We start from the raw sequence: 24,745 nt of genomic DNA on the forward strand, positions 1-24,745 counted from the left end.
CTCTCCCTCTCTTCCTCCTTTCCCCTCAACAAACAAATAAACAAAACAACAAACAAATAAATTATTTAAAAAAAAAAAAAGAAATCACAATGAACCACTACTACAGAGCTCCTGGAATGGCATAAAATCCAACAAAAATAAATAAATAATACAAAGAGCTGGCAAAGGTGCAGTGCAGTTGGAACTGATATGCATATCCAGTGGGAATGCAAAATGTTACAGCACTTTGGCAAACATTTTGCCAAGTTTCTTCTAAAGTTAGGCACACAGTCCTAGGTATTGACACAATGGAACTGAAAACACTGGCCCACACAAAAACTTCTACACAAATGTTTACAGCAGATTTATCCGTAATAGCCAAAAGCTAGAAAGAAGCCAGACATCCATGAACAGGTAAGTGATCAAAAACCCATGATACATTCATATAAGGAAATTAATTTCAAACCACAGCACATCACATATGCTTTCTAGCATAAGAAGAGAATGAAGAATTTGGATTTCAGCAATAGACAGTATCCAACTTGTAGCTCTACCAACTCACATTTGAATGTAACCATGGCAAATTATTTAACCTATAATATGTGGGTGATATTAAGTTAAGAGGCGTTAGGATTCAGTTAGATAATGTACTGGGGAAAGTGTAAGTGCTAGTTTTCTTACCTTAATTCTTTAAAATCAAATTCTCAGTTTAAATTAAACAAGCTTTCCTGCTTTTTGTATTTCAGAATAGTTTCACTGAAGAAATTTTAATCTTTGATAATCAACTGGATCTGTTATTTAAATACAGTAAACTTGGTTAGTATTACTTTCAAAATCCGATTTTAACTAGCTCTTTTTATTTACAGACCAGTACTAATTCTATGGAATCTGTGGTTAATTTCTAATATCATTCTACCATCTCTCTAAATGAAACTTTCTATTATTTTTCTTTATTTTTTAATCTTTTTAAGATTTTATTTATTTTTAGAGAGAGGGGAAAGGAGAGAGGAAGGAAGAGAAACCATCGTGTGGCTGTCTCTCATGCACCCCCAGCTAGGGTCCTGGCCCGCAACCCAGGCCTGTGCCCTGACTGGGAATCAAACCAGCAACCCTTTGATTCGCAGGCCAGCACTCAATCCACTGAGCCACATCAGCCAGGGCTCTTCTTTATTCTAATATCAGTTATTATTATTAATTTGTTACATGTCTATTCAGGTCACCAATAGGTTGTTGGTGATACAAAGAACTGAAGAAATTAGAAACATTAAAGTCAATGTGTTTCCGCATGGTTGTTTTATCTCCCCAACTTTATATTACTCAAAAATATATATATTTTTTAAGTTCTTAACTTTATAGATTTTTATTAAAAATCTGATCAGCCAACTTAACGTTTTCCACCAACACGGGGGGCAGAAACCTTCACAGGCTTCACAATCTTTTGCTTAGGTGCTGCCTTTGTGGGAGCCTTAGCAGCAGCCATTGCTGTCTTTTTAGATGCTTCCTTAGCCTTTTTTGCTTCCCTGGCAGCCCTGATAGCTTGTTCTCGTTGAGCTTTCCTAACTTCGGGTTTCTGATTCCTCTTGGCCATTATATCAGCCAGAGATGCACCACTGATGGCCCTCTGGAATTTGACTGCACGGCGGGTTCTCTTCTTTAGAATTTCTTCTGACTGTCCCTTTTTGTGCTTTCTTCTGTAGATGACAGTCCAGTTTATCTGCCGAGGATTCCTCTTGGAAAAGAACGCCGACTCACATTTTGTATTAAGAAATTGGAAAACTTTCCCGTCGGTCCTGGCATAGTGCCTCCCATGTCCGGGGTAGATCTTGTGCCCGCTGAAACTGCACAGCTTGACCTTCATGGCTGCTGCTGCCGGAAAGAAGGAAAGATGGTCTCAAAAATATTTGTCATACAAATTTTTTCATTGGCTTTCTCTCTTCTTTCCTCTTCTTGACTATTCAGTCTTATACACAGGTTGCTTCTAGTGAAAACTGTTCTTACCATGATGAACATGTATTTTGTTTTATGGTAAGTATAACTTTCTGAATTTGAGATACTTTTCTAAATTTAAAAATAATGATGGCAGTAATCTACAAAATGTAAAGATACATATAATGAATAAGTATCAAAGTAATTACTTAATATGAGTTCTCCTTTTTTGTTTTTTCCTATCCAAATGGGAAATGACCCAAAGACAGTCCAAGAAGAAAGGGATAAAACAAGGCCGAGACGCACCTGAAAAACCACTAGCTGACCACCGTGCTCACCTGCAAGGCACTGGAATCTGGTGAACAATGACTCATGACCAGCCATGTTTTGGGCTGTCTACACAAAATGAGCAGAGAAAGACAGTCTTTTTATACATTTATGTTTCTGATGTATGTTTCAAGCATAAGATAATTATATATACTTCATAAACATATAAAAACAGTCATGAAAACAAAGTACAGGGAGAACCTAAAGTTTGCAAATATTAGGTACTTAAAACCTGTTGAAAAGAAGGACAGAAGGAAGAAGAAAGAAAAAAATAGAATTTATCTAAGATCTCGAAGTATTTATGGTATCCACTAGGAGAAATATTATATTCAAAAAAGTATGCCAGCTTAAATAAAAAGTTGTACATTAAACATATTCATTAAATATTTCTAAACAATCCTTTTGATGGTATTCAGTGATAAAGTTAATTCCCTTTTGTACCCATTCAATAAGATAAAATATTAAATGTGTAAAAAATGATATGAGTTTTACATGTCAAGCAATATGAACAAAAAAGTCAGAATAAAAAGAAACTTTCCTGGACTATGATATTCAATATAACAGCTGACATTTCTGTAACAGTACATTTTATTTCAACCCATCAGCAACTACTAAATTACAAATATCTAGATATTATTATGTTTCCATGGAAATGCAGAATATATGAGTTAATTAGGTTTTTGGTGAAAGAAAGGAGAGAATGGTGCCTACCCGATACAGAAAAAATTTAATATAATGCCACAAATGTATTCATACAATATATAGTCTTATCCATTTAATAAACATCCCATGTTTTAAAATTTCCTAATCATTTGCCCCTTAAGTTTTTTTCAGAAAAGGCATTAGACATTCTTTACATGCTAAGACAAATTTTGGATTATATCAATAGGTTTCGCATTAAGCATCCCTAATTTTATATGCTCATTATTTATAGGTAACCAATTTAAGAGAGCTATTTGTAATGAGCTATTTGTAATCATTATGAGAGCTGAACTATTATTATGGATCCTTTCCCTAAGAGCCATAAGAGGTGTTTTATAAATAAGTTCTTGATTGAAGGGTTGCAAATACCAATGCTATTATAAATCAAGGTAGTAAGACCATGCCCTTAGGAGGCATGAATGAAATGAACAACTCATCAGTCGCATTATTGGTAGTTTGAATGAGGATGTTAACAGAAGGCCAACTGGTCTATATAAAAATCTAAGGTAAAAAAGAAAAGAAAAAGCCCAAGTAATAGACTTTCAATGTGCTTCTGAAAGAATTCCCCCAAAAAAACAGTGAAACGCTTTACTTGATTTGGAGGATTTTTCTTTATATGGGAAATAAACAGAAGGAAAATGAACTGTTAGTTCACCAAGCAACTTTCCATAAGGATGAGTGGGTTGTAGGAGACAGAACAAAAAAACTCCAAAAACACTGACCAGCAAAGCTGAGCACTTCAATTCACTTGGCTCTTAATCTTGTCCTTACTTCACAAGAGGCATCAGGTTCTTCCTCCGTCTGTTCAGTAAGCTTAAGCCTAATCCACTCAGTAAGAACTGAGGGCAAATCAACTTCAAGACTTAAAAAACTGAGGGCCAGAATCTAGACATTAGGGACCCCACTGTGAAATCCTATTTGAACAGTCATTCTGCAGTTTCCCTGAAATGTCAACCAGCTCAACCTCTATACAAATTATTTCTTCTCTGATCATAGTAGGTACTTTTCTTCAACTCTGGACACCTCCCACCCTCCCCCCCACCACCACCACCGCCCGGCACATTATTTCTTATTCCCAACAACCTAAAATGATTAAGTCTTTTGGAGTTTTACATTTGGCAAAGGACTTCTACACATTATCATCTCAACATACTCAGGATTACCTTCTGAAATAAGCAGGACCTATTAACAACCCAATTTTACATGAGGAAACTAATGACTCAACAGGTTACATGTTGTAATTCAATGTATGGGTTAGAGCTGTGGCCCTCACCTGGGGACAGGTCCTCCCATCCTCATATCCCCAAAGGAAGAAGTTCCCTTAGCATTTTATAGCAGAGTTACTAGCAATGACTATTCTTAATTTTCTTCATTGAGAATGCCTTTCTTTTGCCTTCACTCCTGAGATATTTTTCACTAGATACCAAGTTCTTGTCAACAGCTTGTCTCTCTCAGCACTTTAAAAGGTTTTCTTCCTGTCTTCTGGCTTCCATGATTTCTGATGAGAAATCTACAATCATTTGAGTCATGGGTCCCTTGTGTATATACTGTGGTTTTTTTGTTTTTTGTTTTTCTCACTGCTTTCGAGTTTATCTTCACTTTTCAAAAGTTTGATTACAATGAATCTGAATCTTTCAAGTTTCTTGGTTCTCTTAAGTTTGTCTTTCACCAAATTTGAGGTTTTCAATCATTATTTCTTCTATTTTTTTCTGCACCTGACTCCTTCCCCTCTTCTTCTGGATTCTAATGACACAAAGCTTAGACCCTCTGATATCCCATAGGTTCTTAAAGCTTTCATCTTTTTTTCCCCACTTTTTTTCATTTGTATAATTTCTAGTTTGAATAATTTCGATTACTCTGTCTTAAATTCACTGACTCTTGTTATGTTCCCTTCTGCTTTTAAGCCCATACAAAATACTTTTAATTTCATATGTGGTTATTTTTCAGTTCTGAAATGTCCATTTTGTTCTTTTTTAGAGTTTCTAGTTTTCTAAGAAATTCTATTTACAAGTGTTCACTCTGGCCACGTCTTAAATTATGGTTATAAAAGCTGCTTTAAATTCTTTGATAAATCCATCATCTAGGGCATCTTACAATTAGCATCTTTTGATTTTTCCTTTGAGAATTGGTTCGATTTAACTGGTTCTTTGTCAAGTAATTCTGGATTACATTCTGAACATATTGATATTATACTGTGAGTCTCTGGGACTTGCTAAAACTCTCCAGTGAATGTTATTTTTTGTTTGTTTAAATCAACCAAGTTAGGTTCAGGGCACAAGTTCCGCCCTACCTTCTGCAGGAGACAGCTCAATGTCAATTAAGTTTGTAATAGCCAATGTTATTTGGGTTATTTAGGGGTAGTTACTTGAAGGGTAGTTTACACTATAGACACTGCTCTTAACGCCATCCCAGACCTACCAGTCATGGAGGAGCTAGACACCCCACCTACTGCGGCAGAGCTCGGCAAAGCCATCGACCGCCTCGCTTGCGGGAAAGCACCAGGAAGCGACGGAATCCCTCCAGAAATCCTAAAGAGCGGGAAACCAGTCCTGCTACAGCCGCTCCACCATCTACTTTGTCTCTGCTGGAAGGAGGGTTACATCCCCCAGGATATGAGAGACGCCAACATTATCACCATGTACAAGAACAAAGGAGACCGCAGCGACTGCAACAACTACCGGGGCATCTCTCTCCTCAGCGTCGTCGGCAAAGTATTCACCCGGGTCGCTCTTGCCCGCCTGCAGACCCTTGCTTCCCGCGTCTACCCAGAGTCCCAGTGTGGCTTCAGAGCTGGCCGATCAACAGTGGACATGATCTTCTCCCTACGCCAGCTGCAGGAGAAGTGTCACGAGCAGCATAAACCACTCTACCTCGCCTTTATTGACCTCACGAAGGCGTTTGATCTGGTCAGTCGAAGCGGACTCTTCAGCTTGCTACGGAAGATTGGCTGTCCACCACATCTGCTTGCTGTGGTCATGTCCTTTCACGACAACATGCACAGCACGGTGTCCTACAACGGCGTAACCTCTGAGGCCTTCCCAGTCAGCAGCGGAGTAAAGCAGGGCTGTGTCCTCGCGCCTACGCTGTTCGGAATCTTCTTCTCCATGCTCCTCCAATACGCCTTTAAGGACTGCAGCGAGGGTGTCTTCATTCACACCAGATCCGATGGCAAGCTCTACAACCTGGCCCGTCTACGAGCCAAGACCAAAGTCAAAGAGGTGCTCATCCATGAGATGCTCTTCGCCGACGACGCAGCCTTGACATCACACTCCGAAGAGGGACTCCAGCAGCTAGTCACTTGCCTTTCCCACGCATGCAAGGAGTTCGGACTAGCCATCAGCCTGACGAAGACGAATGTTATGGCTCAAGGCACGGGGACTCCCCCATGCATCACCATCGACGGATACGCCCTGGAGGTTGTCAACGACTTCACTTACCTCGGGTCCACCATCTCGAGCTCTCTGTCAGTCGACTTGGAGGTCAACCGGAGAATCGCCAGGGCAGCCACAGTTATGGCCAGACTGAACCGGCGAGCGTGGAACAATTCCAGCCTCACTGAGAAAACCAGACTGCGCATCTACCAAGCCTGCGTACTCAGCACTCTCCTCTATGGCAGCGAGACGTGGACCACCTACGCAAGGCACGAAAGGAAACTCAACAGCTTCCACATGAGGTGCCTGCGACGCGTCCTGCATGTCGCCTGGCAGGATAAGGTCCCCAACACCGAGGTGCTGAAGCGAGCCAATATGAGCAGTTTGCATGCAGTTCTTAGCGAGAGACGCCTCAGGTGGCTCGGCCATGTCAAAAGAATGGATGCAGGTCGTGTCCCCAAAGACCTCCTCTACGGCGAGCTAGCAGAAGGCAAGAGGATGACAGGGCGCCCAAAACTGCGGTTCAAAGACATCTGCAAAAAGGACATGACACAATGCTCCATCAATCTCAACACATGGGAAGTTCAAGCAGACGACCGCCTAGCCTGGAGGCTCGCGGTCAGGCAAGGCACGTCACGTGCGGAGGCTGCGCGCAACGAGAAGGCGGTCCAGAAAAGATCGAGGCGGAAGCAGCGTCAACAGCAGCAACAACAGCCATCTGCCTTCACCTGTACCAAGTGCGGCAGGGATTGTCACTCCCGAATCGGACTGCACAGCCATTCTCGGCGGTGCAGATAGACTCTCAAGAAGCTACGCCATCGTCTCTCGAGACGGACGGCTGCCGACGACGACGAGTTTACACTATAGTTCAATTCTCAAAACTTTGTTATTCCCCTTGGGACTTGATCTGTGGATGTGCAGCTTAGGGGTGAGCTTGGGACTTGTGTCAATCCACACACAAAGTAGGGGATTCTCGTTTTTAGTTCTGTCCTAAGATTTTTGATACTCTCTGGTTCATAGGGTCCCCATTTCCCAATCCGTTGTCAAGTCCAGGGTTTCTATCAAAACTTTTATCTTTTATGCTGTCATTCAGTTCCACATATCCGGGACTGCCCCTGGGACAAAGTGGCAAGAAGAACTAGAGAAAAAAATACCAGCGACTCCACATATACCCGTGCGATCCCAGGGACTCTTTCCTGTCTCTGCACCTTGGTGCTTGCACCCCAGCCACCCCCACTGCAGCCAGGAAGCTCTGTGCCTGGGGCTGGACTGAGGCAGGGTCAGGAGAGGAAAAAGAGGCAAACGGGAGCTTTTCTTCCATATCCCCTGGCTCATGGGGGGGAGGAGGCATCCGCTCTTCTCCGCCCTCCAGCTAGAAAGAGGAGGTTTACCTGGAGTGTTTCCTGCAGTTGTTCACTGGGCAGTCCTAGGACTCCGCCCACCCACAGGTCAAACCAGAAGATTGAGGAGGAAAAGCACAAACAGTGAATACACTGCCATTGCAAGTTAAGTCTTCCAATTTTGACTCCCCCCCAACCATCATTCAATTACGTTTTTACAATCCTCAGCTGTGTTCTGCATTACTTCCAGAGCTTTCCACTGTCATTGGTGGAGAGATGGTGTAGAGGACTCACCCCATTAGCCTGGCATCAGATATCACTCATATTTTAAAACGCAATTGTTTTCCTTACAGCATAACATCGTAGACACAAATATAAAACTGGGAGACAGTAAAAGACATTCCAACAATATCAGTAAGAATTAAGTGCTCAGAATATGGAAAATTGGACCAAACACTCATTAAGTGATATAGTTAAATATATCTAATTAAAGATGAAATGCATGTCTGGCAGGGCAATGGCAAAACGTCAATCTATTTTAAGACATTATAAAAATAATCCAACAGAAAACTTCAGCCCTGGTTTGTACTTTCTTCTCCTTCTTCAATATATATAAATACCTCTAAATACTAGCACCAGGCTCTCAAGTAAGTCTTCAGTGGTGTGTTCTACCCACCAATAACTACTTTGAAACCATGTCAGTTGGCTTAGAATTGTGTGGTCTATGAAAACACAAAGCCACTTTTCAATGCAACAGCTTTCCATTAAAAAAAACACTCTTTCAAAGAGTGTACTCTTCAGCTTCAACAAGATGCCTTAAATAACAAGAAACACAAAAATAGCCAGCAAGGCAGGCTTGCTCACAGAGTTGGCTCAAATAACAAAACTCAACTCCAGTCAGGCCATTCAACTGAAAAGCAGTCTGGAACTGAGCACTAATTCTCAACAGAGGGAAACGGCAGTCTGTTAAAAGTTAAGATGTTTTAGAGTGCATACAAAAAGATTCACTATAGGGCAGCACTGCATTTAAAGTCTCATTTTCAAAGGTATAAGCTGTTAAATAGGTTTTGAAGCTAGGATTGAGCTCCCTCTCCTGTAGGAGCCTTACACCCTGTTTTACTTCCATATCACATTGAGAAAGGGGGCTGAGTAGCTAGCAGATAATCTCAACACTCCCTTTTCTTTCCTCTCACCTAGTTAATGAAGCTCCAGTGCTAGAAAAATCTTTGCCCAGAGCCTAACATTACAGTAAAGAAAACAAGCTAAGAGAGGTTAAGTGACTTGTTCAAAATCAATGTTTCAGTAAAGGGTGAAGGCGAGACCATAGCACAGGATTTCCAATTTCACATCCCAAGTTCCTCTCACTAGCCCATGCTGCCTTCTAATCAAGAGCAAAAACCGGGAAACTTCTGAAGCAATGGCACCTGGAGATGCTGATCCCCGCATCAGTAACAGACGCATTGGCAGTCAAAATGCAGGCGGCCTAGGAGAGGAATTTTTAAAAATCTCCCTGTCCCCACTTGATACCACCGTTCTGAAAAACAATGTAATGAAGCCTTCTCATTCTATCTATTCATAAAAATAAACAGAAGTAAACACTTTTTGCCATGATAAAAGTAAATGTGTCTTTTCTTTCAGTGCCACTTGTTTTGTTAACCTGAGGCCACCCACCAATCACATGGCAGAATTAAACCTGAAGTGAGAAATAAGACTGGCCCTCAAACAAGAAGTTAATGTCCATTCTCATGTTTCATCCCTCTGGGTTAAGAAATATTTTATTATCCCTCATTGCTTAAAAACACCACCTGCTTTTCCTTATTCCATCAACAGCAAAGGATAACTCTAGACAATTCAGTTAAAAGCTAAACAGAAACTAAGAGGAAAAAACAAAAGAGGCCCTGTTGTCCCTTGTCTGCAAGCAGAAAGACCTGTAACAAGAACAGGGCATTCGTAAGTGCCAGGACCTGGCTGATGGGCAAAGTGAACAGATCAGGTGCACCTCTTAAGCCAAGGACAATCCAGATTTGTACCCTTGACTGAACACTGCAATATGTTTCTGGAGAAGTGTAACAGCTGAGAGAATGACCTGTTAAAGTGGTCCTCTCTTTCAGTCACCAAAGGCCAGTCCCAGAAGGCCTTTAGACAGGACATCACAACCAACTCTAGAAATGCAGCATCTTTCCTTCCCCACTGCTGCCTTAGCTCTGACAATGGAAGTGAAGAACACGTGTCCCATCCTCAGATTGATTTCATCAGATACCAGACTGTTTTCTCTGGTTACTGGTGCCACAACCATACATACGCATATGACATAAGAGGCCTTTCTCCCTTACTTTACACTTTCTTTTAAATGATTAAAAATTACTTGTTGCTTTTATGAGATGTACATCAATCTAGAAGTGATTCAAGGAGAGGGACTCTTAATTGAATACTTATAAAACCACTATAAAGTAGATACTATTTTTCTTTATCATTAATGCTGAGAAACCATGGGCTCAGGAGGGGTCAGTAAATCACATAAGTTCATGGAGCAACTCACACTACAATCGGTATAAACATCCTTTTATTTCACTGAAGCATATGCATGGTAGACATGTTAAAATTAAAATGCAGTAATAATAGCTACCATTTGTAATACATTTATTATGTGCCAGGCACTGCTCTAAGACCTCTGTACAGTTTGTCTCTTTACTTCTCGTACCAACTCTGTCAAACAGGTATACTTGTTAGCATCCTGAAGCAGCACTGTGCAGTGGTCAAGAGTCCTGACTCTGAGGTTAAACTGCTGGGTTCAAATCTCACCTCCACAGCTTACTAGAGGTATGTCCTTCATTAAATTATTTAATCTCCCTTTGTCCAAGACCTCATTTGTTTAACATGAGAAACATAGCATTGTACCATATGAAGGTGAAATGAGTTAAACATTAGAATACTTTGAACAATGCCTAAGGGAAGAAATACATTTCAAGTAGAAGAAACAGCTCAAGTTGGCTGAATTAGAAGTCTACATGATTCCACTTATATGAGGTATCTAAAATAGTAAAATTCATAGCCAGAAGAGTGGAATAGTGGTTGCAATGGCCTGGAGGGAGAAGGAAATAGGGAGCTGCTATTCAATGGGCATGCAGTCGGTCTTGCTCCCTCCCTTTTCTTCTCTCTAAAGTCAATAAATGTTTTTTAAAAATTTAAATGCTCATATTTTTTTTTAAATGGAAGTGAAAGATAAAAAGTCCCAAAGTATAGGCAGTTCTTACTCTAAAAAACAAATTGCTTGGTAGGACTTAAATATTCCATCAATATCTAAATTTTAAAAGACGACATTTAAATTGATTTCACTAGACTACTTTAGTGTAAAATTGCTATATTTCTGACTTACAACTTCATCCATTAAAAGGAACTACTGGGTTGGCCAAAAAGTCTGTATGGATTTCTCCATAAATAAGACACATTTTTCATTTTCACCAGTAACTTTATTGATTTGGATATTCTGAGTATGTTGGCTATCTCCCGCATGGTGTAATGTTGATTGTTCTCAGTTAATGTCTGGATCTGACTGATATCAACTTCAGCTGCTCTACACAACCATGGAGCTCCGTCCAGTGAGAAATCTCCAGCATGACACTTCACAAACCACTTTTGACACATTCCATCAGTCACAGCACCTTCTTCATACGCTGCACAATCTTTGCATTTCAGTTGCATTTTTACCTTTCTTGAAATAATAAACCACAATATGCCTAAAATGCTTATTTTTCTCCATCTTCAAATGTAGTAAAATAGCTACACCATCTTACAAAAATTCACCAATTTTGAATTTTTTTTAAAATGCATGCTGACCTGACAGCTGTCACAATACAATTTAACAAAATTGTTTAATGAAGTTCAAGACAAGTAAGTGCTACTAGAGTCATCTTAGGGAAGAAAAACAACGAACTTTTTGGCCAAGCCAATCAATGCAAGCTGGCAGTAACTGCACCTGACTAGCTAGACATTTTTATATTGGGAAGGAAGAACAATCACTTCAGAATACTTTTTGAAGTCAATAATCAGCAAGGGCCTGCCTCTTAAAGAAAGGCAAATATTACCTAAACAGCTATCACAGCTCCAGGAGCCCTGCCTGCATGGTGGAATCTGGGGTGTGAATCTGGACAAAGAGCTTGGGGTCTGGTCTTAGGGAGCTGCTGATACAGCGAGCATGGATCTATATTATGTGCTATAGACCAATGAACACAGCAGAGACTCAAAAACGCTTTTTTTCACAGTTATGACTGAGAAGCACCACAGATTTTAGAGAAAAATAAAAACACCAAAGTGCTATAAGAGTAGAGGAGGGAAGAGGAAGACGAGGGGATGGGGGCAGTGAGAAACTAAGCCCCAGAAAAGGCAAATGACCAATGTGTGGCTTTTGCTGTTATAATTTCTTTGGTGAAATATTTTTTTAACAACCAGAAAAACTGAACATGAATGATTATCATAGCATCATAAAATGAGCCTGCATGTACTGGATTTGAGAGTCTATTATTCTTTAAATAATCTGATGTAAAAAAACAATTACAACTAGAGCAAATGTGAAAATAATTTTCAATTTTCAGCAATTGGTAAATTTACCAAGAAAAGTGCTTAGGAGAACAAGCTTATTTCCAAGTCAATCACCTCAAGAACACCAAATAATTGGTTTACTTGAGAGGAATTGCGCAAGTGGCAGAAGGAATGAAGCACTTAAAGAGTGCAGAGAAAATTGAGGAGCCCCACAGCGGGTGCCAGAGACTTAGGGCTTTGAAAGTTGTCATCTTCATATTTCATAAATTCTCTTTATAAAATGGACAATGCAAAATAATGTTCTTGAGTTCATAAAAACAGACTTAAACTTTATTTAGGAAAAGTAAAGCTAATTTGATAAAAGGCAGGAGGCAAAAATAATAAAATGATTCAGGTGTTGTCAGCGACTTGACCCATGTTTACTAAACACAAACATGAAGTTATGAAAACATGACATTGTCCTCCCTCTTACATAGTTTGCAGTCTTGAGTATCTTAGCTGATTCACTCCATTTCGAGGACAAGTTCCCATACAGATGTGATGAAGCCTGTCTCCACTGTAATCACTGAAGAAGCCCTTGGAAAACTGGAATCAGGTGGCACCAAAGAGACCCTCCAGTCAGGTGGCGAATACAATGCAGACTTCTTCAACACCCACCCGCACAGGTCTCTGCACTGTGTGGCGACTGCAAACCTGTAGACTCCTATAGGCTCCCAGCTGAACACTCATTGAAAGTCTGTCTCACTGTTTGCCAGGTCTAAGTGTATGGCAAAAGAAACAATGCAAAATATTTGAAATACAAATGATAGACACAAACATATTATAAACACACTACCTAATATTTTTAATTTTCTTGATTTTTAAGAGCATTCTATTATATTGAAAATATTTTGAATATTAACTCTGTTACCAAGCATAAGAGCCACTGGTTTGCTCTGGGCTCCCAGGTACATAAACATGGAACATAAAGGACTAAGCTCTGGGGTAGATCCCAATAGATAATCCCTTCTTCAGCCCTCACAGAGCATCAAACTAAGCCATGTCTTTTTATCTGCCAAATTTCTGAGATTATTTATCATTATCCCCTATGGGATTAATAAAGTATATCTTCTTCACCACCTAATAGTGTTTAACAAATATGTTAAATGAAAGGGTGACTTGTCAAATTCTTTATTTGCCAAATTTCTATAACCCATAAACCCAGCCATGCTTTCAAAGAAAAAAATGGGGTTAGTTTTGTAAGACATATTCCTAGTGAACCCATAAAAGCTTCTACTAATAATCAGACTCCTTTCCAAATGTCTCCAAACCTACACTTTAATAATTTTTATAATTTTGCTAGAAATTAATCACATCTATTGATCTATAATTCCTAGAATTCATTTTCTTTTGAATAACTAAGGCAATTGTTTGCCTAAATGTCTAATATCTGGATACCTACCTTTATGACTGCTTGGAAATATTAAATATTTACTGACAGAATTAAATTCACATCTACTAACTTGTATTCAAATTAAGTCAGCTAGTTGCTCACTTAAAGCAAACAGAAGTTAACCACAGCAGTAGCTACTTATATGCAAAGCTTTAATGCTTATTAATAACTATAATTCTTAATGCTTAATATATATAAACATATATTTGAAAGTGGGTGTCATTTTTAGAAAAATTAACTTTGAAAATGCTCTAAAACAATGATCTCTTGCATATATATATAAAATAAATAACTGGGTACTTACTAAATGAAAATTATGTGTTTCTTTTCCAACACTTATGCATTTCTTAATCAGGGGACTAGCCTTTAAAAAAATCCAAGTTCTTACTTCTTTAGTCTCAAGATCTATTCATTCACAATAAATAATTCATCCATATGAATATAATTAAAGTATCATTTATTTATTCCTATTTATTTCATAAATCTGACCTAAAAATAAAAGCATAATGTTAGAATCTTTTGTTGTGTTTTTGTTCCCTGAACTTCAATTATAAGTTGAAATTGGCCAACTACTGACAACAAAGATTAAAGGCATTTTTTCTTCATGGCTAGTTCTGTATTCAAATCACACTATAAAAATTTCAAAATTTTCTCTCCATTTAGCTAGGAATTGTGTTTGTGAAACTAAGTAACTCGTCCATTGTACTCATACTAAAATGCAAATTATAGCTCTACAGAAAGTTTTCATTACTAACATACCAAGAGCACTTATTCCGCAAAGTCTGCTTTGGTTCATCAATTTAATAGATGTTGCTGTCTGTCTACAAGAGATAAAATAGGAGGAATAATTCAGAGCAATTAATCAAACACAGGTGTAGCAACCTATCAGTCACTGGGCAAGGTCACAGGAATTAAAAATGGGTATGGAGTGAGCAAAAGACATTGTCTTTGAACTTTTAAAACTTACAGTATGGCAGGGAATACAGCTATGTAAAATCACAATCACAACAATACGAATAGCTAATATTTAGTGAGTATTTACTGAGTACTAGGAACTATGCTAAGCCTTTAGAAGAAATCAGTAGACCCACACAAGAACTTGATGAAGTAAATTCTTTATAAAACCTGACTTGCTAGCTCCAGATAGACACTATCTGTACTACTGTGCCTTGCATAATTTTCTATTACTATCTACATCAAAGACATATGAGTATCATATTCAGGCAGTCATTGAAGTGGTATACAGAAAGATATAATAAACTGTGTCTGGGTTGGCAAAGACGATTTCACAGGTATTAAGAGTTTATGGGGTTTACAAGATTAAAAACTAACACTGGAAAATTGGCTTGAGCCAGTCCTTCATAGCATAATTTGATTACTTTGTTTAATAATTTAAGCTTCCACATTTATCGGAAGCACCCATATTCAATTAAGTTAAAATGTAATAAGACTACTACTTTATTTATCACAATTTGGACTTAGTAACGGATGCCCCTTTGTTGCTATAATGTTATCGACTGGCTTCACTTGAAGCATAACACCACTTTTCATACCCAGAATTAAAATACAGATCATTTAAGGATCAGAGCAACTTCAAGATCATGATACTTATTTTCAAAATTCATAATTTAATATCATCTCTTAAAATTTATCACATAACACATGTCTGTCCCCTATATTTATAACCAGGTCCATAATGGAAAATAAAGTATGTCTTCTATTTTTTTTCTTTTAACCCCAAGATACAAGCACTGTGCCTGGCTATTTCATACAATCTATTACAGAATCTGAAAAGAAAACAAGAAGGGATTTCAAATTCCATCTCCAGCGTTCTCCAAGAGAAAGAGTCATTGAATTTTGGAAACTTGGGTCATCATAGAGATTATGTGAGGGTCAAGAAAAAATGATGGGGACTTCCGGCCAAGATGGAGGCTTAGACGGACACGCTAGGTCTCCCTCTACAACTAGAGAGGAATACAACTACTTCAAAACAAAGGATAACTAGAAATTCCAGAAAATAAAACTACACGGAAGGCCAACATATGAAGTTATAAACCAGCGGTGCCATTTGGGCAGGTAAGAGTTAAAGAGGGCAGTGCTGTTTGCGGTCGCACCTGAGACAGCGGCGGGCGGCGAAAAATCCCGGCAGCAGTCAAGCCCCTGGCAGTGCGCGACCCCAGCACTGGGGAAAGCAGCCACCGCATCGCCTTGAACAGTGAGGCCCAGGGGGGCGGGAGGACGGATCCGGTCTCCTAGCTGAATAACTGTGTGAATCCATCTTGGACCCCCGCCCCCAAAGAAAGAAAGCACCACAGGGCTGCGAAATAGGTCGCAGACAGGCGCCGGTCGCTGATTTGTGACGCGTACGCAGGCACTGCCCCCTACAGCCGGCCCAAGAAAACAAAACGCATCTGTCAAAATGAGGCAGACAACTATAGAAATCCCGGTGACACAACTCACCAGGCAACAGATAGAGAACCTGACAGATGAACAGATAAGAAACCTGTCAGAGGCTCAGTTCTGGGCCATTGTTATCAGGTGGCTTACAGAATTCACAAAAGAGCAGGAAAAACATAAGAAAGAAGCGAAAAACATTCATAACGAAAGGAACAAAACCACATACGAGACAGATGGTGAGGAAAAAAAATCCAGAGTTCATTTCAACAAACTGGAATATGGAGAAGGAACAAGCAGTCAACCAATGCAGCGAGAGGAAATGGGAAGCAACAATGAGAGGATCAGAAACCTCTGGGACAGCTATAAAAGGCCCAACATAAGAATCATTGGTTTGCCAGAGAGTGAGGAAGATGAACTAGAACTTGAAAAATTGAGTGAAAATATAATAAAGGAGAACTTCCCAGACTTGGGGAAGGAAATAGACTTGCAGGTCCAGGAAGCAAGGAGAGTTCCCAAGAGACTGGACCCAGGGAGAACCACTCCAAGACACATTATAATCAAAATGTCAAAAATTAAAGATAAAGAGAGAATCTTAAAAGCAGCAAGAGAGAAGAAAAGAATTATGTACAAAGGGGTCCCAATTAGACTATCAGCTGACTTCTCAAGGGAGACCCTACAAGCAAGAAGGGACTGGCAAGAAATATTCAAAGTAATGAAAATCCAAAACCTACAACCACGAATACTCTATCCAGCGAAATTGTCATTCAGAATAGAAGGACAGAGAAAGTGTTTCCAGGACAAAATAAAACTGAAAGAGTTCATTAGATCCAAACCACTGTTATATGAGATGTTAAAGGGACTGGTTTAAAAAACAGAAGCTAGGGAGATGAAACAAAGGCAAACTAAACAGGCAACGAGAGTGGAAAAGGAACTGTGGGTACGGGAAGCATATTGGGGGGAGGTCAACAGGGAGGGGGAGTGGGGAGAGGGAGGGAGATGATATAGGAATTGGGGATCATGGTAGGAGGGAATGGAATAGACGGAGAGAGGTTGGGAGGAACTGTATGCACAACTAATGGACATAATCTAAAAGGGGGGGACAACTGGAGGGAGGGGGGCCACCGGGTGGAGGGGAGCAGAGGGAAGGGAAATTGGCACAAATGTAATATTTTAATCAATAAAACACATTAAAAAATAAATAAATAAATAAAAATAAAAAATAAAAAATGGTTTCACTTGAAAATTAAACCATATCTGTGATATCACCAAAGAGATTCAAGTTGCAGGCAAGTAGAATGTCAAGTGCCTTGCAACTGGATGTCTTCCCAATAAGACAGTCTTACAGATTTAGAGACTTTTTTGTTGGTTATGTTACATAAATTAACATGTGTTTTCTGTTTTCAAAGGGCATAAGCCTATGACCGCATTACCTGAGTGATTGTCTGTACGCATAAGCCTCACTTAATCCTCTCTGCAGCGCTGCCTCCGGAGACTCAACAGTTTGGCTGAACTAAATGGCTGGGTTGGTGAAGAATGGGGTGGTCTGTGGGCTTCACTTTAAAACTGAATTCTCTTTTCTATCCTAATGGCTTGGACAGAAAGGGCCCAGAGGTCTGAGAGGGGGGAAACATAAACTATTTCCCTCAGCCCAAACTAAATATAATGGGCAAAAGGGCTTTGGACAGGAGAGATGTGCCTAGCACACCTTCCTCCAAAGAAGCCCCCCCCCTTTTTTTTTTTCTCCTAATGTGGAACATTGAAAAATTAATCCCTACCTTTTGTCACCTAGTAGTTATGGATTGAATGATGCTTTTTAACCCTTTTTGCCAAACCTGTTGCCCCCAGAACACAACAAGGATGCCAGCCTGCTAAACCAAGCACGCCATTGTCCGGAGACAGCCAACTGACCTGGAGTCTGCACAATCCTTCCCCATGTGGGAAGGCCACCCTCCCCTCCACACCCCCACTGTTATTAGGGATTTCTGGACCCAAGGGTAGGTAGGACGACGACCATGTCCAGCTTGAAGCAGCTAGAGGAGCTTGAGACCTTCGCCCATTGTCCTTTACAAGATTACAAAGGGTCTTAATATCTGAGAGGGAGGGATAGTTATTTTTTACGAACCATGGGTATGGACTTGGGGGGGATGCTGGGGGAGGGAGATACTGGGTGGAGGGGAGTAAAGGGGAAAAAATTGGAACTACTGTAACAACATAATCAATAAAATATACTTTAAAAAAAAAGTAATAATAATAATAATAATTCACATATAAGTGGATCCATGCAGTTCAAACCCCCATGTTGTTCAAGGTCAACTGTAGTTACTTTAAGTGCATCCCTGACAGTATGATCATTTTTCATACATGAATCAACCTCCATTTTTAAGACTTGCAAGACTGATGAAGAATCTGCTTTTGTCCCAGGTACTGAGAGTAACGTCAGACTTAAATGTCTTCCCCAATACTTTAAAAAGTCTGAAACAACAGACTTGAGTCAGAAGCAACTTGAGTGAATATTTAATTACCCACACCCACTCCACAATTCTGTCATCCCTGATGCACAGAGAATCCAATCTCAGCTCCAAAATTACTCACCAGGGTTATACTGTTTTTAATTTTTTATCTATTCATTAAATATTTATGGAATGTCTTCTGTGTGGCAGGTAGCATACCATGCACCGGTGGGACAAGGGTAAGCAAAACCAGAAAAACCTGTCTTCATGGAGATTAGGTTCTAGTGAAGGAAAACAGTAAGTAACATGAAGATCATTAGTGAAAAGTGCCAGAGAAAAATAAAGCAGGGAGAAAAAAAAAAAGAGTAAAAAATAAAGCATGGGCGTACCAACAGTAGGGGCTGCAACTCTAAACCAGTGATCACAGAAAAACTCATTACTGAGAAACATTTGAGAAATGCAAAGTTGAAGGAATGATGTGGAAACCTGAATAGTGCTTTCCTAGCAGAGGAAACAGACCTGCAAAGGCCTGGAAGGATGACTTGTTTTCTTAGTGACCAGGCAGCTGAAGCAGTGATGGGTGACCCAAACGTTGGAAAATTTTAGTTTCAGGTAACAGCTAATAAGCTTAAGTTATCAATGCATGTAAAAGCTATTGTTCCCGGAACTGGAGGTATGACCCACCTTGACTCCAGGTAACCATAAGCAATTCCACCTTTGTGCCTCAGGAGGACTGCAAGCAATCAAGATGGTATCTGATCCACTGTACTCCAGGGTGAGATGACCACCAACCAGGACACAAAGACCACTGCCCAGGACACAAATGAAAGAATGCTGCAGCTTTTATCTGATTAACTTTTTCCCTGAATTCCAAACCCCTTACCTACACTTTTCTTCTCCTTATAAAAAGGGCCCATTTATAATGGAATTGAAGGCAGTCTGTTAGGGTACAAACTCGCTGTCTTCTCAGATCGCTGACCTGTGAATAAAGCACCCATAAAGATTCAATGCCTGTCTCTGCTTACTGGGTCTGGTAGATGACAGGCAGCACGAACACTGGCTTTTCCGGTTTCAGCAGGAGGGAAGAAGTAGTAGGAAGGGATGTCAAAGGAGGAAGGCACATGAACACTGGAGCCTGGGGGCCACCAGCTTCTACTGTCTGAGCACAAGGGCAGAACTTTAATGAGCGCTTAAGTGGCGTGACCTGCCTTATATTTTACAAGAATCATTCTGGCTGTCATATGGAGAAAAGACAGCAGGTCAAGAAAAGCCAGAGTGAACAGTTAAGAGACCTGCAGTGCTCCAAGGGAGAAATGACATTTTGGATCTGGGTGATAGAAATAGAAATGATGAGGAATAGATTCTAGTTATAATTAGAAGCTAGATTCAGAGGATTTCTTGGCAAATTAGATGTGGAACATAATCAAGGACAGGTCTAGGGCTTTGGACTTGAACACCGGGAAGGATGCCCTTACCTGGTGTGTGGAAGATGGTGGGCAAAGCAGGGAGCTGGGTGAGAAGCTGGTGTAATGAGCCTAGGGCTCAGGAGAGAGGTCTGGGCTGAGATCCATATAGTCAGCAAACTTCCTAGGGCATTCTAAGCCATGAGTTTGGATGAGTTCCCCAAAGTGCAAGTAAATAGAGGAGAGTGCCAAGGAGTTATCTCTGGGGCTTGCCAAAGTGAAGAACTCTGGAGATGAGGAAGAATCTGCAAAGGACACTGTGAGGAAGAACCGGGAAGGTGTGGTGTCCTGAAAACAAAGACTCCGTCAAATACCTTTCATAGGTCAAGTAGGATGAGGAGTGAAAAATGTCCTCCGTTTGAGCAACAGAGAACACAATCAACATGACAAGAGCAATGCTGGTGGAGTGATAAGGGCAAAGGCATCTCTGGAAAGAGCGAGAACTGAAGAGAAGGAACATAGGCAACTATTATGTAAAGCAAAGGAAACAAACAGGATAGTAACTGAGGGATGAAGTGAGGCAGTAAGGTTTTTTTGTTGTTGTTGCTTTTTTAAGATCATAAAAATAGTATGTGTACGTGCTTATGAAAATGATCCAGTTGAATGAGAAATTTATAAGATAAAAGAAAGGGAAATGCTGGAATGATAGCTTTGAATAGGACAGGAGACCATGGACAGTGCACCCCCAGGTCCAGAGGAAGACAGAACACCTGGGCAGGTGCAGGCACAGATGCGGCGGCATTCAGGGAAACGTGAAAGAGCTGAGGAAATCTAGGGGTGGGAGCTCTCATTCCGACTGTTTCTATTTTTCTCAGTTATAAAGTAAGCAGGATACTTAACCAGGATACAAAACATAGTAAGATCTGAGAAATGTACATCATACATCCTGATGTCTTGCTAATTCATGCAATGAGTTAAAAACTGGGGGGAAAAAATACATCCGCACAACTTTCACATGATTAGAGTCTTTATAACATTTCTGTCATTGTTCCTTAAAAACTTCATTTGATGGAATAAGACCTCATTTGGAAAAATATCCATTGATGGAGTATTTTGTTATATGTGTGTGTATTCTAAAATAAAAATCTGAATTTCAGGTACAGTTATAATGACAAATATAAATGCAACAGTTAAAAATAAAATGTAAAAACCATTTTGTCATATATAAACTAAATACACAATTTTATACCTTCTTCCAAACTCTATGTCCAGCCATAATATTTTAGATAGCTGTAATCAGTTAGGTTCTAGAGTTTGGGCTTATTATTTGGATATTTATACGTACTTCAGGTCCACATGTCTTCATTTTCATGGCAATGCAATGTTCTATCACATATTGGATGTTGTCTACCTAATCAATTCCCAATCACTAGACATTCTGAAGTTCCCCATGCACCCTATTTAAAAATTGCATATTATACATCTAATAAAATATGCAAAATAAGGTTTATTTTTTTATATTATAATCACTCAAGTGAAATTTCCAAATCAAAGACTATTAGCAGTTTTACAAATGGATGTCAAAAGCACAGATCTCACCACGTTAACTTCTGTATTCCAAGTATTTATATACTTTGGTATCTACTACACATAAGTAATTCAAAATACTTTTGTTGAATAAGCGAAAAGAACAAATAGCCCTGACTGGTGTGGCTCAGTGGATTGAGCATCAGCCTATGTACTGAAAGGTCGCTGGTTCAATTCCCGATCAGGGCACATGCCTGGATCGTGGGCCAGGTCCCCAATTGGGGGCACACGGGAGGCAACCACATGTTGATGTTTCTCTCCTTCTCTTTCCTCCTCCTGCCCCCTAAAAATAAATAAAATTTTTAAAAATCTTAAAAATTAAAAACAAATAAGTGAAACATGTTAAATATGACTGGCTATTTTCTAGAATATTCTCTACAAAAAATATTCCAATTTCTTTTACAACCAGAAAACCTTTTCCTCCAAACAGCTAGCCAAGTTATTTTCTAATTTGTTAACTTAATATGTTATCTTAATTTTTACTTCGAATTATTTACAAGGCTTAACACTTCCCCAAGTTTATTTACTAATTGCATTTTCTTCCACTGTAAATAGTGTATTTAATATGCTTTGAACATAAAAGTACTTACTTTTAAATAAATAAATACACCATAATATTTTCCAATCTGTCATCGGGCTCTTAAAACCTGTATTGGAAGTTTTAAATATTATAATACAATGAACCACGTCACTGACATAGACAGAAGAAAATCACTTCATTCCTATTTTTAAAAACTTTAGAGTCTCATAAGTATGTTAATAAGAATGAGATCTAAATTTTATTTATTTTGTTCATATTCATGCTTCTCAATTACTTATTAATAATTCTTTCCTCACTATCTTATATGTTCAATACTAAATTCTTTACAAATAGTTGGATCTACTGCTGAAATATTTTTGTTCCCTTCATCACTTTTCTGCTTTTAATAATATATTATGCCATTATATAGTATATATTCTTTGAGGTCATTGCTTTCTACCTAAGTATTGATAGTTTCCTGTTTTTCAAAACTGTTTTGCTAATTCATCACTGTTCCCTCAACAATCATTTATAAGGGATCTTATCGGAATTTTAATTACCAGTACATTAAATATATACATTCAGCTAGGAAATATCATATGGATTTAGCTTTCAATCAAGAACTGGATTTACCATATAATAAAGAGGTAGGGCACACACTGGTCCTCGCTCAGGAACCTGGATTTGAATCTCTGCACTTTCACTAAGTGAAAACTAAGGAAAATCCTAACCTTCTTGGTTGATGAGTGGATGTACATAAAACACAAGCACACACAGGCATAAAGGATGGGCTCTGTTTGAAGTCTACCATATTCTAACTTTTTACAATACATCTAATAAGCATTATATCCCAGGAAATAAAGAGTAAAGATTTTTCACAGATAAAGTATTCAAGGAAAAATGACAAACTGTTAAAACTCTATGTTTGTACTATTTGATTAAAACCTACCAGATGAATTTTAACATCAGAAATCATTTTGAAATATGAACAAGTAGAAGGAACAGTAAAACTCTAAAAAATTCTAAATACTTCTCTAATATAGGATAGGAGTGGCTGTAATGAAAGATTTATGTAAGAAATCCCATCAGGCTTGCTTTCAAGACGCATGACAGAGGACTCCAGCAGTTTGGGGTTGGGGGGGGAGTTGTTGTTGTTTTTTCTTTGCATGTTTTTATTTCAGTGACTTCGCTGCCAGGCGGACAGGAGGCCAGTGGCCCTGCATGATCTCTGAGACAGTCATGACGCACATGCTGTCTCACCTGCAAAATCACAGATGGCCACTTACTCCAACACTGCCTGTCCACGCAAAAACAGCGGAGGGAGGAGCTTTAGAAGCCATTTCTTTATGACTTCATTGCAAATATTGGAATTAGGTAGACATGCCAATAACTGCTTCAGATTTAACTGATACTAATTTACAATGATGCCTTTCAAGACTCTGAAATCCACTGTTACATGTGTTTCAGTCACTATATTTTCTTTCAAAACTACAAGCACTTGGCTAAAACCAAACATTAAATGGTACATGTTTAGTCCTTGAATACTATGCACACAATTTTAGTTTCCAGTTTTCTCTCCCTGTTGTGTGGAATGAGTTCTTGACATGCAGTCATAAACTAAATCCAAAAATATGATAACGGAGTTTGATATGAAAACTTCCATTATTTATATTCTTTTTATTCCAAAGCTATTACTTTCAAGTTTTTATTAAAAGTATTCACTCTTTGCCTTTTAAAAGGCAGATATATTTTTCCACTGGGAACTGAACTCCTTTTATATATAAATAGGCTTGTAAAATTTTATAAGACAGCTCTAATATCATAGGTCCAACTGGTCTTACTACTAGCAGAGATTACACTCTTAAATAAGTTCACATTTTTGCTACTTTCTCATCCAACTCCTCCACAGAGACAAGAAAAACTGCTTGCTGTCCTCAATGTTTTATGTTTATCTGCCTCCTCTTCCTTCACTAGAAAAGTACCCTTCTCTCAGACAAGCTATGTTTTTAACTTTCTTCAGGACGGCAGTTCAAAACTGTCTGGCTGGAAGATAATTTTTATGTAATATAAACTGAACACTTGAAAGACAGAGTACTGCCCCACTTTTAAATTACTCATTCTGCCTTTGGAGTTTGGCTGTTGAATCTACAGATGGAATTTTTACTCCCCTGTTACTAGTCAATGATAAGCAATTAAACTCTCATAATAATTTCATTTCCCATGATTGTAGAAGGGTGTTAGGGCAGTGACTGAGATGGCTACACCTGACAACAAGAGCTACCATTTATTGCTAGCCAACATGTTTACATGTATCAGCTCATTTAATGTCTTCTACAACCTTATTTTCTAACTGCTATCATAACACTCATTCTAGAGATGTGGAAATTGAAGCATACAATGGTAATCTGCCAAAAGCTACACAGCTTATGCGTGAATGCTTAACAAATATTCGTGCTTTGCCAGGCATTGTAAAAGCACTTTACCAATAGTAACTTATTTAATCCTATGAGGTAGGTATTCTCTTTATTCTACAGATGAGGAAACAAGCACAAGACTTGACACAGTCACCCAGGTAGTAAGTGGCCAGCCAGGGTGTGAGCCCAGGCAGTGTGGGTCAGAGGCGTCAAGCATCGTCAATGTGTTATTCCACTTTCTGAATTAACTGTGTATCTGAGGTTTCTTGTGTTCAACTAGAGCCATAGTCTGTTCAATATTACTTTTATGCAGTCTTTAGTTTGCTACATATTTAAGAGCTTAATATATAAACAGCAG

The 24,745-nt window shown here is 39.1% G+C and overlaps 1 protein-coding gene and 1 pseudogene across 1 annotated transcript in view; both read right to left on the minus strand.

Annotated features, from left to right (window-relative positions):
* SLC2A13 (solute carrier family 2 member 13) overlaps positions 1-24,745 on the minus strand; it is a 293,233-nt gene that overhangs the window by 258,286 nt on the left and 10,202 nt on the right. The gene's annotated exons all lie outside the window — the stretch shown is intronic.
* LOC150011596 (large ribosomal subunit protein eL24 pseudogene) lies at positions 1,312-1,837 on the minus strand (annotated as a pseudogene).

This window comes from Furipterus horrens, unplaced genomic scaffold (genome assembly GCF_987537825.1).
Source record: "Furipterus horrens unplaced genomic scaffold, mFurHor1.1.pri manual_scaffold_4, whole genome shotgun sequence".
Classification (NCBI taxonomy): domain Eukaryota; kingdom Metazoa; phylum Chordata; class Mammalia; order Chiroptera; family Furipteridae; genus Furipterus; species Furipterus horrens.